Here is an 18240-nt window from a genome sequence, read left to right as displayed (position 1 = left end):
GTGACTTGTCCAAGTCATTGACAAAGTCCAGCATAGAACCCAGGAGTCCTGGTGCCCGCACCCTGCTCTAATGACTAAATCACACAATCTCTTACTCGGACAGTGACATGAAGTGCAACAGGTCCCAAGAAGTTGCTTTTGTTTCACAAGGCCATTGGGTTGGTTCCACAAGGGTGTGTATGGTGTGTGTACACATTTTGGGGGAGGGGAGGGTCACAGTTCTCCCCAGACCAGCCATTGGTCCAGGCCCATTCACTCTCACCCCGGAATGTCCCTGGGACAAGGGGACGGAGGAAAGAGGATGACAGGGCACCAGCATTCTTGACCCTTTGGCAAAGGCTCTTCTGAGTGTCTGATGTGGGACAAAGATTCCCTTTGCAGCAGTGCCCCTTCCTGACACTCCACCTCTTTCCCCTGCCCCCTGGGACCCCTGACAGGCTCCCTTAATGACCCTGTGTGATGCCCTCTCTGGCCCTGAGCCTGCGGTTGGGAAGCACAGGCTCTTTATGGCAGTGCTGGGCCAGCGGTGATCTGGCCAGCCCTTGGGCAGCAGGGACAGCGGGATGGGTGTTCTGCAGCCGATTTGTCCATGGCAGAGCAGCTACTGAGCCTGGCCTCTCACTCTGCACTGGGAAGCTCAAGCGGCCACCCACAACCAGACGTGTCTAACTCAGGCTCTAGGCTGGCTGTTTTCCAGGCCTGCTGAAGGCCCAGGGGGCTGGTTAAGCTCATTGCTTTTCATTTTGAGCCTTCAGAAAGTCGGCTGCCCGCGGTTAATTCAGATTTATTGAATAATTCTCCTGGGACCAGCTAGTTCAAGGCCAGCCATGAAAATAGACAATCAATGAACCAGGCTGACATGGCCCCAGCGCTGCCTGCTGCAGAGGGCCCCTCTGTGTCTCGCATTTGCCGGGCTCTCCAGGCTGCCTTGCCACAGCAAATCACCTGCACTGTGGCGACCGTGGGGAGGAATATAAAGCTCCCTGCTGCTGTGGCGGAGGCAACCCCTTCCCAGGCCCACAATCCTGGTGCTGGCTGAGTGCTCCCAAGGGGAATGTTGAACCTGTCTCTCACTGTGGCACACTAGGGTTTTCCCCAGCTTAGGTGGATTCTTGGCAGCTCAGAAATGGTTCATGCAGGAACCTGGCTCTGTCCCTTTCTCTCTTCCAGCGGCCATGAATGCAGCCACCAGCCCCAGCCTGGGAGCAAGGTTTGCTGGCATGCCTCCCAGCAGGCATTTAAGTGAGACTCAGCAAGACGGTGATTGCCTTGCTCTTAAACAAGCGCTGCACCCCACTGACAGAGGGTGGAACGCACCCTGCAGGGTATTTGGGGGATGCCAGCTACTTGGTACTGAAAAACGGGCTCAGCTCTCGCAGCATGGCCTGACCCTTCCCCTCCACCGGCACTGGTCCAGTCACCTGCCATAGCTCCCTATGTCCCTATGACAGCCACACTGCAACCTATAGCAGCAGCATCCCTACCCTAAGCACACAGTACTGGGGAGTATTTCTACACAATTCCTAAACTCCCTCTGCAAGCCCAGCTCCCCCCCCCACGCCCTCCATCCTCCTTGCCTGGGAGAGCGTTCGCTAGGCTCGCTGAGAGGGGGCTGCAGCTTCCGGCAGAGTTTTTCTGCCTCACTTGCCCCTTTTCGTTGTGGCTATTGGAGCAATGACTGATTATTCAAGTTTGTTGGGCAGCCAATTAGTTGTGTTGGGAACTGATGCTGAACCCTGTGAATGTTAGGAACCACGAGGAAAGGAACAGATAATAAGACAGAAAATATCATAATGCCACTATATAAATCCATGGCCGCCTTGGAATGCTGCCTGCCGTTCCGGTCACCCCAGCTCAAAAAAGATACATTAGAATTGGAAAAAGTACCGAGAAGCGCAACAAAACTGACTAGGGGGATGGAACAGCTTCCATGTGAGGAGAGATTAAAAAGACTGGGACTGTTCAGCTGGGAAGAGGGACGACTAAGGGGGGATACGATAGAGGTCTATAAAATCGTGACGGGTGCGGAGACAGTGAACAGGGGAGTGTTATTTACCCCTTCACACAACACAAGAACCAGGGGTCACCTGGTGAAATGAATAGGCAGCACATTTAAAACAAACAAAAGGAAGTTCTTCTTTACACAACGAACAGTCAACCTGTGGAACTCCTTGCCAGGGGACGTTGTGAAGGCCAAAAGCATAACTGGGTTCAAAAAAGAATAGAGACAAGTTCATGGAGGACAGGTCTGTCAGTGGCTATTAGCCAGGATGGTCAGGGACCCACCCCATGCTCCCAGTGTCCCTAGACCTCTGAGCGTGAGAAGCTGGAACTGGATGACCAGGGATAGGTCACTCCATAATTGCCCTGTTCTGTTCATTGCCTCTGAAGCATCTGGCACCAGACTCTGTCAGAAGACAGGATACTGGGCTAGATGGACCACTGGTCTGACCCAGCATGGCCAGTCTTACATTCTTAAACTGTCAGAGCTGCTGGTGCCAGTCTCCACCATTTGGGAGGTCACACTCCTCGCCCTCTGCCCTGGGCATCTCCCCTGGCCGCCACGTGTCCAGATGAAGCGAAAGCTTGTGACCGGGTGGGTGACCTGGAGAGCCAGCAGAGCACTGGGTTCCACCTGGCTGCCAGATGACAAACACTCCCAGTTTGAGAGCCCGAAGGGGGGCATGACCTTATCTTACTTGGCGCTCCAGGCCACCCCAGAGGTTTATGGATTGAGCCATAACCAGGAACTTTGCTGCACGACACCTGTTGCAATGCTGTTACCTGTGGTCATTCTGGCGGGTGCAATGTCCTTCAACACCCCAGCGCTGACACTTCGGGGGTCTGTGGTGGATTTTTTAGGCTCCCCTCTCGGCTTTACAGGCCCGCTGTGCTGCTGCTGTCACAGCCTGCTCCCTACCAGCCTTCTGCATCGCAGCCTGCAACCGAGCGTGAGTGACTGTTAGACTGGGGATTGGAGCAGGGCAAACTCCCTAGTGGGTTAGAACAAACACAACTGACCGAGAGCTGGGTATGAGTGTGGTGGGAAGGGGAGGGGCTGGTACAGCTGAGGTCTTCATTTATCAGATTGGTACCATTCCCAAGGCAGGCTGGGCCGTGCCTGCCAAACAGAGAGAATCTCAGAGCCTGTAATTCTCACTAGCAAACGAGGGTGAATTTGTTTGCACTAAGGAAAAAGTCTCTTTAAGTTTTTAAGAAAGGATGATGCTAGCGGGCCCAATTCTTCTTCCTCTTACACCAGTGTGAACTGGGAGTAAGTTTGCTGAAGTAATTGGTGTGCCTGAGTGTAAAGTTAGGGTGAGAGGAGAATCAGGCTGGTTGCATTAATTTCCTGCATGATTTATAACCTTTATCCCTGGAGCTTTCATTTATTGTCCATCAGTTTGTCAGGCTCCGCTGCAAGAACAACCGTTGTCCCCAGGGTACTAAAGGGTGCTGCTGGCCCTTCTCTAAACTCCTGCAGGAAAGTCATAAGCACCAGGACTGGGCCCAGGTCCCTGCCATGATTCTCCACAGCATCTTGGAAAGGAGGCTTCCTCTCTGAACACTGATCCGGGCCCCACACAGGGAGGGAGAGTTACAGGGAAATGCTGGGTTGGCTCACAGAAATTTGATTCCTCTTTGTACCTTACGTATTTTCCCTCAGCACTGGCTGAGTCAGATAAGGGCCAGAGACGTAGGATGCCAGTGTGGTGCAATTAACTGCTGCTTGAGTGAGAAATAATTATCTTCATTAACGAAGGAGGGAGCCATGGGTCAGGGGCCTGCTTAGGGACATGTGCAGTCATGCAGGCATATTGAATCAAAGCTCCTTTAGTGGATTCTGTAAATCTCTGAGCTTGGGAATCCAGCACATAGTGGCCGGACACTCCTTTGTTCTCTCCTCCATCCTCCAAACTCTTCACTGGATTCCTACCTGCCTCTGAACCCAGCTCCATACTGCCTTGCTGCTTCTCAAAGCATTCTGCAGACTCTGCCCCACCCCTGACTGTGCCTCTCGGAACCCTGTCCATTCATCCCACCTCGTCCAACCCAGCCTGCCTCTCTGGCCTTGTGGGATTGACTCTCTGTGGTGCTCTAACTGTGCTTTGTAAGGGAAGGTCTTTGTTGCTGATAAGGTCACAGCGCATCACACACAGACCATGCCTAGGACGCTGGGCTTAGCTCCCTCCACTCAGCACACACTGAGTGCTCAGCAGCAGCCCTTGTGGGATGCAAGGCAGCCTCCAGCTACAGAGATACACAGAGAGCCATGCATTATACCAACAACTCCCTATGAGATGAAACTCACTGGTAAACTGAACACCATCCTCATGAGTGACCCCTGCTGCAGTGTGACAGTCTGTATCCCGAGTTCACTCTTTTTACAAGACTAGGATAAATTTTGTACAAAGTACGCCTTGTGAGGTATCATCTGAAAACTCATAATTTGTTGATCATTATTGTCCTGATAAAATACATGTGGCAACATCGTATGTAAAGTTATAAAATTCTACTGTATGACCTTGCTGAGACATCTTCCAAGTTTAGAAAAGCAGGCACAAACCAGTTCCCCAGAGACAAAAGGCAAACTGATGCCTCAGCCAGATGTCAAGAAAATCAAATGGACTGTCACCTGGTTAAGCAGCCATTTTTTGGCAGGAAAAAGGCTATGAGGTAGAAAAATCTACATTTTGGCAAAGAAACAGCTGGCTCCCCACAGACTTGCTGTCTCCTGAATCTTAGCTGGAGATGATTTTCAAAGAAAAAGAGAATTTATAAATAAGGGAAACAGATGACCCAAAATACTTCTCCCTTTCTCTCTGCCCATGGCATCAACAACACCTGAAGAACAAGGGAATTAACACTGAACTGGGGGAGGCATCCTAGCAAAAAGGAAACCAGCCAGTAAGACTGCTAAAGCATGTGGTGAGAGAAACCTTTGCTTTGAATTCATGTAGCTTGTTAAATTGGATATTAATTGCATTTTACCTTTTATTTTCTTGTAACCAATTCTGACTTTTATGCCTCATTAGTTGTAATCACTTAAAATCTACCTTTCTGTATTTAATAAACTTGTTTTATTGCAATGGTTGAAAAAGCTAATAGAATGTTATAAACTGTTAGGAAAGACATAAAAAATAAGACACAATATCATAATCATAGAATCATAGAATATCAAGGTTGGAAGGGACCTCAGGAGGTCATCTAGTCCATCCCCCTGCTCAAAGCAGGACCAATCCCTAACTAAATCATCCGAGCCAGGGCTTTGTCAAGCCTGACCTTAAAAACCTCAAAGGAAGGAGATTCCACCACCTCCCTAGGTAATGCATTCCAGTGCTTCATCACCCTCCTAGTGAAAAAGTTTTTCCTAATATCCAACCTAAACCTCCCCCACTGCAACTTGAGACCATTACTCCTTGTTCTGTCATCAGCTACCACTGAGAACAGTCTAGATCCATCCTCTTTGGAACCCCCTTTCAGGTAGTTGAAAGCAGCTATCAAATCCCACCTCATTCTTCTCTTCTGAAGACTAAACAATCCCAGTTCCCTTAGCCTCTCCTCATAAGTCATGTGTTCCAGTCCCCTAATCATTTTTGTTGCCCTCCACTGGATGCTTTCCAATTTTTCCACATCCTTCTTGTAGTGTGGGGCCCAAAACTGGACACTGTACTCCAGATGAGGCCTCACCAGTGTCGAATAGAGGGGAACGATCACGTCCCTCCATCTGCTGGCAATGCCCCTTCTTATACATCCCAAAATGCCATTGGCCTTCTTGGTAACAAGGGCACACTGTTGACTCATATCCAGCTTCTCGTCCACTGTAACCCCTAGGTCCTTTTCTGCAGAACTGCTGCCGAGCCATTCGGTCCCTAGTCTGTAGCGGTGCATGGGACTCTTCCATCCTAAGTGCCGGACTCTGCACTTGTCCTTGTTGAACCTCATCAGATTTCTTTTGGCCCAATCCTCTAATTTGTCTAGGTCCCTCTGTATCCTATCCCTACCCTCCAGCATATCTACCAGTCCTCCCAGTTTAGTGTCATCTGCAAACTTGCTGAGGGTGCAGTCCATGCCACCCTCCAGATCATTAATGAAGATATTGAACAAAACCGGCCCCAGGACTGACCCTTGAGGCACTCTGCTTGATACCAGCTGCCAACTAGACATGGAGCCATTGATCACTATCGGTTGAGCCCGATGACCTAGCCGGCTTTCTATCCACCTTATAGTCCATTCATCCAGCCCATACTTCTTTAACTTGCTGGCAAGAATACTGTGGGAGACCGTATCAAAAGCTTTGCTAAAGTCAAGGAATAACATGTCCACTGCTTTCCCCTCATCCACAGAGCCAATTATCTCATCATAGAAGGCAATTAGATGAGTCAGGCATGACTTGCCCTTGGTGAATCCATGGTGACTGTTCCTGATCACTTTCCTCTCCTCTAAGTGCTTCAGAATTGATTCCTTGAGGGCCTGCTCCATGATTTTTCCAGGGACTGAGGTGAGGCTGACTGGCCTGTAGTTCCCCAGATCCTTCTTCTTCCCGTTTTCAAAGATGGGCACTATATTAGCCTTTTTCCAGTTGTCCAGGACCTCCCCTGTTTGCCATGAGTTTTCAAAGATAATGGCCAATGTTTCTGCAATCACATCCACCAACTCCTTTAGCACTCTCGGATGCAGCACATCCGGCCCCATGGACTTGTGCTCGTCCAGCTTTTCTAAATAGTCCCAAACCACTTCTTTCTCCACAGAGGGCTGGTCACCTCCTCCCCTTGCTGTGCTGCCCAGTGCAGTAGTCTGGGAGCTGACCTTGTTCGTGAAGACAGAGGCAAAAAAAGCATTGAGTACATTAACTTTTTCCACATCTTCTGTCACTAGGTTGCCTCCCTCAATCAGCAAGGGGCCCACACTTTCCTTGACTTTCTTCTTGTTGCTAACATACCTGAGGAAACCCTTCTTGTTACTCTTAACATTTCTTGCGAGCTGCAACTCCCAGTGTGATCTGGCCTTCCTGATTTCACTCCTGCATGCCCGAGCAATATTTTTGTACTCTTCCCTGGTCATTTGTCCAATCCTCCACTTCTTATAAGTCTTCTTTTTTGTGTTTAAGATCAGCAAGCATTTCACTGTTAAGCCAAGCTGGTCGCCTGCCATATTTACTATTCTTTCTACACGTCGGGATGGTTTGTCCCTGTAACCTCAATAAGGATTCTTTAAAATACAGCCAGCTCTCCTGGACATCTTTCCCCCTCATGTTATTCTCCCAGGGGATCCTGCCCATCAGTTCCCTGCAGGAGTCAAAGTCTGCTTTTCTGAAGTCCAGGGTCCGTATTCTGCTGCTCTCCTTTTTTCCTTGTGTCAGGATCCTGAATTCGACCATCTCATGGTCACTGCCTCCCAGGTTCCCATCCACTTTTGCTTCCCCTTCTAATTCTTCCCAGTTTGTGAGCAGCAGGTCAAGAAGAACTCTGCTCCTAGTTGGTTCGTCCAGCACTTGCACCAGGAAATTGTCCCCTACACTTTCCAAAAACTTCCTGGATTGTCTGTGCACCACTGTATTGCTCTCCCAGCAGATATCAGGGTGATTGAAGTCTCCCATGAGAACCAGGGCCTGTGATCTAGTAACTTACGTTAGTTGCCGGAAAAAAGTCTCGTCCACCTCATCCCCCTTGTCCGGTGGTCTACAGCAGACTCCCATGACATCACCCTTGTTGCTCATACTTCTAAACTTAATCCAGAGTCACTCAGATTTTTCTGCAGTTTCATACCAGAGTTCTGAGCAGTCATACTGCTCTCTTACATACAATGCAACTCCCCCACCTTTTCTGCCCTGCCTGTCCTTCCTGAACAGTTTATATCCATCCATGACAGGACTGCAGTCATGTGAGTTATCCCACCAAGTCTCTGTTATTCCAATCACATCATAATTCCTTGACTGTGCCAGGACTTCCAGTTCTCCCTGCTTGTTTCCCAAGCTTCTTGCATTTGTGTATAGGCACGTAAGATAACTCGCTGATCGTTCCGCTTTCTCAGTATGAGGCAGGAGCCCTCCTCTCTCACGCTCTCCTGCTTGTACTTCCTTCTGGTATCCCACTTCCCCACTTACCTCAGGGCTTTGGTCTATAAAACCATGATTTTTCATTTATTTTTTTTTATTATTATTATTTTTTAGCAACAAATAAAAGCACTATAAAATACATGGTGCATCCACACCTTGACTACAGTATCCAGTTCTGGTCACCCCAGCTCAAAAAAGATATAGTGGAACTGGAAAAGGTTCAGAGAAGGGTAACAAAGATGACCAAGGGTATGGAACAGCTTCTATACAAGGAGAGACTAAAAAGATTAGGGCTGTTTGCTTAGAAAAGAGACAACTATGGGAGGATATGACAGAGGTCTATAAAATCATGAATGCTGTGGAAAAAGTGAATAGAAAAGTGCCATTTATCCTTAACAAAAAACAGGGGTCACCCTGTGATGGTGCACCCCATAAGGCTTCATGGAAATATGCTTATGAATGTATATATGACATAACTGGAATATGTTTTATGCTACATATGCCATGTAACATATCTCTGTAAAGGTTATGATCTACTGAATCTATTCATCCTATTTGTATGCATGTGTCATTTTTGTATTCAAAGTTATGAATATCGGCTGTGTACTTGCTTGATTTATAAGTAGCCTTAGTAAAGCATTTGGTCAGCTTCTTGAGAAAGGAATGTGCAAATTTAAGTGCCCAATCAAGAAGCACTTAATGAACAATGGATCTTGGAAAGCTCCAATCCACATAATAAGTCTTCCTGGAGACATTCAAGATAATATGTGGGCAATGGCTGCTGCCTGTGAAAACTAAGTCATGCATGGACATGTGACTTGCCCAGGTGACTCCAAAACTCCATTTTGTAGCTGGATCCAACACTGGAGGAGGGAGGGGTGTCCACCCACAAGAGAAAGTCTATTTAAAACCCTGGGAGATCCGTCCATTTTGTCTTCAGCTGGCTCAAGAGATAGCCTCTCCACCCCAAGGATACCTGAAAGAAACTGGAACAAAGGACAGTGACTACAGGGGTTGTGAGTGATTGCTGGACCCAGACTAGAAGTCTGTAAAAGGAATCTTACTAGAACACCTCTGAGGGTGAGGTTTTATCTGTATTCAGTTTTCTTACTGTATTAGACATAGAATTGCGGGTTCTATTTTATTTTGCTTGGTAATTCACTTTGTTCTGTCTGTTACTACTTGGAACCACTTAAATCCTACTTTCTGTATTTAATCAAATATCTTTTTACTTATTAATTAACTCAGAGTATGTATTAATACTTGCAGGGGGGGAAGCAGCTGTGCATACCTCTCTAACAGTATTATAGAGGGTGAACAATTTATGAGTTTACCCTGTATAAGCTTTATAGGTAAAATGGATTTATTTGGGGTTTGGACCCCATTGGGAGCTGGGCATCTGAGTGTTAAAGACAGGAACACTTCTTAAGCTGCTTCCAATTAAGTCTACAGCTGTTAGGGGATGTGGTTCAGACCTGGGTCTGGGTTTGCAGCAGGCTAGCGGGTCTGGCTCAAACCAGGCAGGGCACTGGAGTCCCAAGCTGCCAGGGAAGGAAAGCAGGGGCAGAAGTAGTCTTGGCACATCAGTTGGCAGTCCCCAGGGGGTTTCTGTGGTCCAACCCATCAAACACCCAATTAAATTAATAGGCAGCAGGTTTAATCCAAATGAGGAAACACTTTTTCACACAACACATAATTAACCTATGGAACTAATTGCCGTGGGATGTTGTGATGGCCAGAAGTATAACTGGGTTCAAAAAAGAATTAGATAAGCTCATGGAGGACAGGTCCATCAATGGCCAAGATGGTCAGGGATGCAACTTCATGCTCTGGAAAACCCTAAGTCTCTGACGGCCAAAAGCCAGGAGATATGCAGTGTAGTGGTAGCCTCGTTGGTCACAGGATATTAGAGAGACGAGGTAGGGGAGGTAATATCTTCTATTGGACCAGCTTCTGTTGGGGAGAGAGACAAGCTTTCATGTTTACACAGAGCCCTTCTTCATGTCTGGGAAAGATACTCGGAGATACAAGCTGGAACAGACAGTTTAGCATAAGTAGTTAGCACACAATCTAGGGACTATTCAAGGTGAAGTAGCCCGTTAACACCTCTACAGGCACAGGACAAAAAGGGGGGTAATGGGTTACAAATTGTTGTAATGAGCCATAAATCCAGTGCCTTTTTAGTGTCTAGCAGAGTTATGCATTTAAGCTCCCAGGCTCGTCTTTTGAAAGGGTTGTGCAGGTTTCCTTTGAGGATGAGGACTGAGAGGTCAGACACAGAGTGAAGCCTGGAGGGGAAGACAGGGGTGGATCACTCTGTTCTACATGCTCCCCTGAAGCGCTGGTACTGGCTACTGTCAGAGACAGGATACTGGGCTAGATGGACCACTGGTCTGACCCTGTATGGCCTTACACATTAGCTTGTGGGTATCTTGGATGTGAAAAGATGGGTTCAAACCTACACTAACCAGCAAATCTTGCAAATCAGTTCCAGTGACTTCAGGGCACTCTGCAGTCTGTCTGGATTTGGATTGCATGCTCCAGCGTCATCTAACTTCCCATAAAACATTCCTTGTTTCTTTTCTCAATGTTTCATCTCTAGTAAATAATTCCCCAACAACTCCAGGGCTGCATGACTGGGTTTTGTTCTTCAGATCAATTACAAACCTTCCTGGTGCTCCCACTGGGGTGCCATTCACATGCTGACAGTGCAGGGCTGGCCCACGACATTTTGGCACCTGCGGAGGGGAGCTCAAATGACGCCCCCATGTCCCCTCGTTTGGGCCAAAACTTTGAAAGGTCTCAGTTCTGCCTTCTTCCTGTTCTACTCCACTCATGGTACTGCTCTGCTACCTACCCCAATAAAGGAGAACTAACAACTTAAAATGACTTGTTCAAAAATTTTAAGTAATACTTAACTTTCAAATGCCTGAAGAGCAAATGTAACTTTTCTTGTCTGCATAGTAAACACTGGCATTTTTTTCCATTTGAATAATCACCGTGGTGCTTTCCGTGCCTTCTCGGTTGCAAAGATTTGAACTGCTTCCTGAAGGTCCACAGTCTGGGCCAGCTCATGCTCTATTGAGATGGTTGCAAGGCCGACCAGCCTCTCCTGTGTCATTGTGGAGCGTAGATGTGTTTTTATTAACTTCAGCTTGGAGAAGCTGTGTTCTCCACTGGCAACTGTTACAGGAAGTGTTAGAAGTATGCGAAGACCAACAAAAGCATTTGGAAAGAGGGTGGTCATCTTATTTGTGCACATACATTCCAGAACAGCCTTTGGAGTTGATCCTGCTGAAATGTATCTTGAAAGGGCTTTCATTTCATCACCTAAACCACTCGCATCAATATCGCTCATGTCATCATGGGTCAACACTGTCTCTAGTGCCCTGCATTGCTGGTGTAGGTCTTCTTCAGGTACAGTGAGGAGTTTTGGAATATCATACAACATCCCAAATATACTGCTGTGTTCTTTGAGCTGCATGAAATGTTCTTCAACTGACTGGATTGCACAATCTAGCACCTGGTTAAAGAATTCAACTTTGAATTGTTGTTTGTGGTCTCTTATGGGATTATCCCGTGCCTCGTAATCAAAATGTCTTCTTCTTCGGTGACTCTTGTATTCTTGAATTGGTGGGAAAATAGCTTCAGTGTGAAGTTCCTCTGCCAACTTCTGTGCACTCTTCAGAACATTTTGAAATCGCTCATCTGACCAGTAAGACTTTGCTTTGTCCAGTTGTTCCATTGCTCCAGATACGTCAAGGTCAACACCTTGGAGTCTCTTGCTTACAACATTTATTTCAAACAGCATGTCATGCCACAACACTAAACCACACAGAAATTTGAAGTTATGTATGTTTCTGGTGATTCCATTTCCCTCTGCTACTGTTCTCCCATGAACAGTTCCTGTCATAGCATTATCCTCCATAATGGCAACTATGGCATCATCTATCTTCCCAATTTGGTGTTTGATAGGCTTTATCGCCTCCATTTGACTTTCCCATCGTGTGGCACTCAGTGATTTCAGTGTCAGAGAGGATGTTCCCAGATGTTGCTTAAAAATTTGCCATCGATGAGTTGATGCAGAGAAAAATACATGTTGGCACCATTATCGTAGCCCTGACCCCTCATGTCAGCTATCGTAATTCCTGTATCTTCCAGCTTTTTAAGAAGCATTTTGTCATACCAGCTCTTGTAGTCATCAATGTCAATACATTCTAGAAAATGGTCTCTGACAGTCACCAATGCAGGGACGTTTTCACTAGGTTCTGTTGTTGTTACAAAACACACCATTGAAGTCATTTGTTCCGTATGGCTGATGTCAGGTTTGCAGAATAACTTCAGATCTGCCACAATCTTCTGTTTGACTTTTGTTGCCAGTGACTGTATGATCTCATTTTGAATGGTTTTTCCAAGGTAGTGGTATGTGTACATTTCTTGGGTGGTGACTGTTCTTAGATGCTCCTGGAGTACAGTATCAAACTCAACCATCAGCTCCACAATTTTAAGGAAGTTTCCATTGTTTGGCACATATAGCTGATCTGAAGTGCCACACAGTGCTAGGTTTTGGGTAGCAAGCATTCTCACAATGGCAATGAGCCTTTTCAGAACATTTTGCCAGTAAAGAAACTCTGATGCAATCTTCTCTTGATGCTGATCATCTATGGCGGCCTTTAACCTTAGTCTCATCTCAAGCTCTTTCCACCTATGGAATGCTCTCTGGTGATTTGCTGCCTTCTCATGGCATACCAGATTTCTAGCCAGATTTTTCCAGTCCTTTCTTCCTGTAGAACCCAATGTGGCTGGAACATTAGACTGGAAGAGTTTGCAACAAAAACAGTGTGCAGCATTCTAGGTTTTTGAGTACTTAAACCATGGTCTCTCCACTTTGTCACCTTTGGGGATTTCACACCAGTAATGTGTTGGATGGACACTTCTATTTTCATTGTCTTTGGAGAACATGAAGTTTTTCACTTCCTGTGGCCCATGCAGTACAAGGAAGTCCCTCAGGCTACTGCTCAAGTGGGTCCACAGTCCTGGATCATCTAGACTTAAGGAACTAAACTCAGCAGCAGCTGTTTCTTGCACCTCCACCACACTCTTCTCTGATCTACACTTTGCTTCAAGAATGTGCATGGTTACATCCATTTGAGATGGAGATACGGATGCTGCAGTAGCTGCCAGGTCACCTGCACTCTGACTAACTAGAAGATCAGGCATCTCCTTGCCACTCACATCCTCATTGGGGCCGGAAGGCTCACCGTGAACATTTGTGTCTATGTATCTCAGGAGAGCTCCTTCCTGCTTAGATAGAAAAGCTTCCTTTGCTTTCTTTCTTTTTCTGAATACTGTCCCAGAGGGGCATTCTCTTCTTTCATTCATGACTGCTGTTCTGTGCCAGCTATAGTGGCTCTCAACACTCAATTGAAGGGGACAAATAAGCAGGCTGGTAGCAGGGCCTGAGTGATGGAAGATATCAGCGTCTTAAGGGCCTAACTGGCTCCTACTCCTTCAGCTGACGGCCTGTTCTCCTCAAGTGGGTTCAGGGAAACAGCAGGACACAGGAAGCTCCCTGAGAAGCTGGTGTTAATCAGTCCAGACTCCTAGGGGTGCTAGAGAGGTACATAAGAGGCTCCTTCTCCTCTCTCTCCCTGCAGCTCCTGCTGCTTTCTGTTATTCCCTCTCACCTTTTCTCCTGCCTGCCTGCCTCCTGCCTGCCTGCCTGCTCTTGTGCCCTCCTTCCTCCAGCGCAACACTCCACCATCTCTGTGCATCTAGAGCAGAGAGAATACATACGCACCAGCAGCAGACACAACTTTCTACACTCTGGGTCCTAGTGGTGCCCCCCCACAGTCTGGCACCTGAGGCGGCCACCTCAGTTCGCCTCAAGGTAAGGCCAGCCCTGGGACAGCACGGCTTCGAGAAGGCACACGGTTTCTGGGCACACAGCACACATCCAAATCCAAAGGTTCCTCTTTATTTGTCTGTAGTTGAAAAAACGTCTGTAGTTCAAGTGCTTCCTTGGTGCGACTGCAAGAAATAAAGCTGTCCCCTGATCGCGTGGCTTCATCGTGGCTCCAGCAGCTTTCACGTTAGCCATGAATCCCTCTATGCCTCTTCTCAGCTGTCTATGATCTTTGGCTCTAGCAGAGGTTTCAGTGGGTTTCAGTCCCTAAGAAGATGATGCCAGCAATATCCCACCTCTTGGGATTTCTCTGCCATTCTTCCTTTTGACCTTCACACTGTTCAGATTGAGAGCAATAAAATGCCCTGTGTCTTTGCTTCGGAGTTTCTGGGCTGGAATTCAAGTGCTGTCCAGGAATGACAGGAACTGATCAGAGCATGGCGGCTACCAGCTTGTGCCTATCTCTTAAAGGGGGTCGGGGGTGGGGGTGAAGAGAGGCTCTTCATTATTGGCCGTTCGGAACACATCCCCAGCAGGCCTCCACTCTAAGTGATGCTTTTTGCTCAGTGCACTTAGCACACATTGGCTCTGTCTACAGCTGCAAGCAGGCCAGGGGACCCAGCTGCAACACCAGTGCCTCCTGATTCAGTCACCCCCTGGCAATAAGCTGTGGTGTAGATTGGCTCTAACCATTCCTCGTAAGTTGTTAAAACCCTGGGCAGTTTGGTGTTTCAACTTGCCCACACAGAGATGGTTAGGTTCCCTTTAAAGGACAATTTTAACCCATGTTTTAATCGGGTCAGGAGACAACCAAGTCCCTTGGCTCAATGACAACAGCAGTGTAGATGGGGCCATTGATTACTTAGCATCCTTTGCCTGCAGCTGCTGTGTGTTTCACGGGACTTCCTGAGTACAGTCAAATACGTCTTTTAATTTACAGTCTGGTAATGTAACATTTCACAAGGCATCCGCATACAAATGATGCAGATGCAGAGCAGGCTGATCTACGATCTATTTTCCCCAAACGTCAATTTGAATTTGTGGATGAATTTGGTTTGGTTGCATTTATGTTCCTTTCTCTTTCTGGGAATATGTGGTTGCCTGGCAGAGATTTTGCAGGAAGAGGGACACTGGTGAATATTTGCAGAAACCAAATGAGCATTCACCTTGGAAACCTGGTTCTGTGAGTTACACTGCCATGGCAGGGAATTGACACAGACGATGTCACCTCTGTCCAGTCAGGATTGGACAAGAGAGAGGAAACAAAATGTACAAATAGCCAATTTGCAGGAGTGGGGTGTCCCAAAACATCCATGCTAGGAACAGGGGTATTTAATATATTTCTTCAAGATCTGGAAGATGGGGTGAACAAGGAGTTGACAAAATATATGGATAGCACAAAATGATTTAGACTGCTCACATCTAGGGAGTACTCTGAGGAACTTCAGAACGACTTTACAATGCTAGGCAACTAGGCAATACAATGGCCAATGAAAGTCAATATGGATGAGTGCACAGTAGTGTCCATTGGAGGAAACAGTATGAACAGCTCATAGACAGTGATAGGCTCTAAACTAACAGCAACCATGCAGGGAAGGACCAAGCCATTATTGTGTACAGCTCAATGAAAATACCTGCTCAGTGGTCAGCAGTGGTCAAACACACAAACAAGACACAAAGCTGGCTGGAGAGATACTGGACATGGCTTACACCACTATATACACAACCTCAGCTTGAATACTGTGGTTCAGTTTTCACCCCCCATCACCAAAATTATTAGATGCATGGAAATAACTCCAGCCCAGGAGAGAAGGAGTAGGACTGGTTAGTGTAGGGAAGAGGTGAAAGAGAGGAGACAGGACAGAGGTATAAAATAAAGAATGCTAGAAACCTTCATGCTTTAGCACGTGAACCAGTTGCTCAGGCCTGATCCAAAGCCCACTGAAGTCAGGTTAGGAAGAAACCATAGTCCATAGTCATGTTTATTGCATGTCCCTCATGAGAGGTTTGTATCTGCCTTTGAAGCATCTGGTCCTGGTCACTGTTGGAGATGAGGATTCCAGCCTAACTGGATCTCTAGACCAGCAATTCCTGCCTTCCTATTCTATTCCTGTTCCTTTCCCAGACCTGCAGAAGAGCTCTGTGTCTCTCTCATCAACAGAAGTTAGTCCAATAAAAGATATTACCTCACCCACCTCGTCTTCCTATTCTTCTGTGAGAAAAAATAATATTCTTGAAACCAGGCACTATCAATGACTGAAATTCATCCTAGGAAGGAAAAGAGGATGCACACAGCACAGCAAATCTAATGTGGTGAGATGAGCCCACATCACCACTAAATGGTTCTTACACCTCCCTTTGATACTGCCCACTGTCAGAGACAGGACACTAGGGTACCATAGACCTTGGGTCTGATCCATGCTGGTAATTCCCACAGTCCTGTGTACAAAGAGATTAGACTCCAGAAAGCAAGTGTTGAGGAATTCAATGTAGTGAGTGTGGGTCTGTTAAAGGTGACACTCACGAGTTATGAATTAGGTTTGTTAATTCTTGTATAGAAAGTTCATGCGTGTTAATGACGAAATAAAATGGGTTTTAAAAAATCTGGCGAGTGAAGTCTGAAGGGAAGGCGTGCTAAGGTCCAGAGGTTGTTTTTCTGTCTAGGTTAGGATTGTCACCTGCTGCTATCAATTCATAAAGTCCTCACACACCCTGCTCTGGCCACACATTGGTGGAGCAATAGTAAAAGAAACCACAATGAAAGCACAACAGTTGGCAACTCCTGTGACAAGGGACAGTGCTAGGAACAAGAAATGGCTCAGTAAAGGGCTGCTCCAAGGCCAGAGGGTAAGGAATTCTGTCCTGGCAAGGGAGAAGGCAGAGGCACCAAAAAAAAGTGCCCAGTTCTGTTAAGAATTCCAGGACACGGTTAAGGCAGCAACAAAGCAGAATGTGGTAACAGGGGAGCCAGAAATGCTTCTATAAACAAATTGAGGGAAAGCAGGTCCATGAAACCAGGCTGCTCACAATTCATTTTAATCTGCTAGGGTATAAACACTGCCACATGGACTAAACATTGGCAGCAGGGCCTAGGCAAAGAGTGATGAGAAAGTAGTGAGTTGTGAGAAGGCATCTGGCCTCTGGTACCTGAGGGATCTCTATTAGGCCTGGTCTTGTTTAACAGCTTTGCTAACAGTCTGGAAGAGGGAGTAAGCAGTATGTTCATGGCATTCACAGCTGATCCTAAATTGGAATGAGAACACCAAGCAGGACAGTGCAATAGCAGTAAGGGGTCTGGAGAAATCAGAGACAGGGGCAGGAAATAATAGTCATCTCCAAGAAAAGCAGATCATCCATCTGAAGAAAAACTCAAAGCACAGATCACTAGTGAGAGGAGGAGACATGGGAATCGGTGCAGGGTCTCTGGGATGAGAGTGAATTTAAACTGGAACAGGTGCAGAGAAAGCTACTAGGATGATCAGAGGAATAGAGAGCCTCTCTTACCAGAGGAGACTAAAAGAGTGTGGCTCGTTTAGCCTAGCAAAAAGAAGGCTGAGAGAGGATCTGATTGCTCTCTATAAATACAAACTGCTCTCTATAAAGGTTGAACAGCTATTGAAGCTAAAGGACAGCATTGGCACAAGAACAAATAGGTATAAACTGGCCATGAATAAACATAGGCTGGAAAACAGAAGATGGTTTCTAAATAGCAGAAGAGTGAAGTTCTGGAACAGGTTCCCAATAGGAAGTGTGGGGGGCAAAAGAAACCTGGCTAGGCTTAGAATGGAGTTTGGAAATGGATTAATGGGATGATATGATGGCATTGCCTGTAATAGCAGGGGACTGGATTTGACGACCCAGGAGGTTCCTTCCAGTCCTATGGTCATATGGTTGCAAACTCAGGTTTCATTTGCTATCTGAGTCGGTAAAATGCTGGGGTGCACTGGCCCGTCTGGCCCAGAGAATCCATCCAGGCTGAAAACACCACATCCCTCGCTCTGGGGAGAGAAAAGGTCTTGGTGGTAACATCAGCTTTACAAAGGGGGAAAAATGACTTCATCCTTATGTGCTTAGTGCACCTCTGTAATGGAGGGTTTGTGACTAGTAATGAGGCTTCAGGGAGGTGGCCTCAAATTATCCATTGGTGTGTTAACAGCTTTGCCATAGGCCTGCAGTGGGCTCTGTGGCTCTCTGAAGGTATTATTGAAGGCTTTGAACTCATCCTCGAACGAGGGTCTCTTGGACTTGTCATGAAATGATGGTTTTTCTTGGGCTC

The sequence above is a fragment of the Chelonia mydas genome, chromosome 13 (assembly GCF_015237465.2).
Source record: "Chelonia mydas isolate rCheMyd1 chromosome 13, rCheMyd1.pri.v2, whole genome shotgun sequence".
In the NCBI taxonomy this organism is placed as follows: Eukaryota; Metazoa; Chordata; order Testudines; family Cheloniidae; genus Chelonia; species Chelonia mydas.
The sequence above is the reverse complement of the archived record's forward strand: the minus strand, read 5'-3'. Positions refer to the sequence as shown.